The sequence below is a fragment of the Penaeus chinensis genome, chromosome 4 (genome assembly GCF_019202785.1).
Source record: "Penaeus chinensis breed Huanghai No. 1 chromosome 4, ASM1920278v2, whole genome shotgun sequence".
Classification (NCBI taxonomy): Eukaryota; Metazoa; Arthropoda; class Malacostraca; order Decapoda; family Penaeidae; genus Penaeus; species Penaeus chinensis.
This window is the reverse complement of record NC_061822.1, coordinates 15,184,363-15,185,347: the sequence shown is the minus strand read 5'-3', so window position 1 is coordinate 15,185,347 and position 985 is coordinate 15,184,363.

The following is a 985-nucleotide window of genomic DNA, read 5'->3' as shown; positions in this document are numbered from 1 at the left end:
CCAATGTTTGTTGATTTTTTAGAATTCAATTATGAACTATCAAGATAGCGCTAGGCCATTGCGCCAACTCACGATTTTCGTTTAAAAGTCGCTATGGTTAGCGATGAAAGTTCCTTTTTGAAAGTAAAGGTCGCTATAGTTTTTCTCTCACTTTTTATTCATATTCATTTATTTTGGTATTACAAGAAACATTGCAAATAATTTCCCTTAAACTTTTTAAAAATAATTCACTTCTAAAAGTTTTAATCATCAAAGGGATGAAGATGGTGCTGCAAAAACTGACAGAACATGGGATTTTTTGCGTCTTTCTTTAAACAAATTGAGAGCTAGGATTGAGAAATATGATATTTGTATGTGAGAGCACTCCTTATCGTTTAAAGTGACTGCAACTTTTTCAACGAAGACTAAAGCCTCATTTTATATCTATTTACCCGTCAGTCATTTTATTCCACTCTCAAGTTACAATTATTATTTCCTTCTGTCAAATTGCCTTTACAAAAATGTTTTCTCTCCCTCGTCTATTTGTCACCATTTTCTATTTAATATTGTAACTGGTGTCTCCTATTGTTTTTTTTTATTACGGTGGAATGACTCCTGTTACTTATCAAGATGATTATATGTAGACTTATCAGTCATATAGATTTACTTCCCGTTCGGTTTCTTTTTTATTCTGTAATGATAAATCAACACTGCTATCTGCAAATAATCACTGATAAGATATGGAGGCTGTTTTCCTTTTATCTAATGGTTAAAGATAGATTGGCAATTTTTCTTATCTTCACCGAACTGAATACTATTTTAATCATCTCCTAAGTTCTTCAACCCTTAGAATAATATCAAGAATTCTATATCAACGTCCATTTTCCTTACTTTCCTGCAATTACTGCGAATACTAAAATCAATAATTGTATATCCTTTGCTCATATTAACATCTTTTGCTTTAAAATAGCACTTTTTCGCTACTCGGGCCACTTGTAAACGTCAC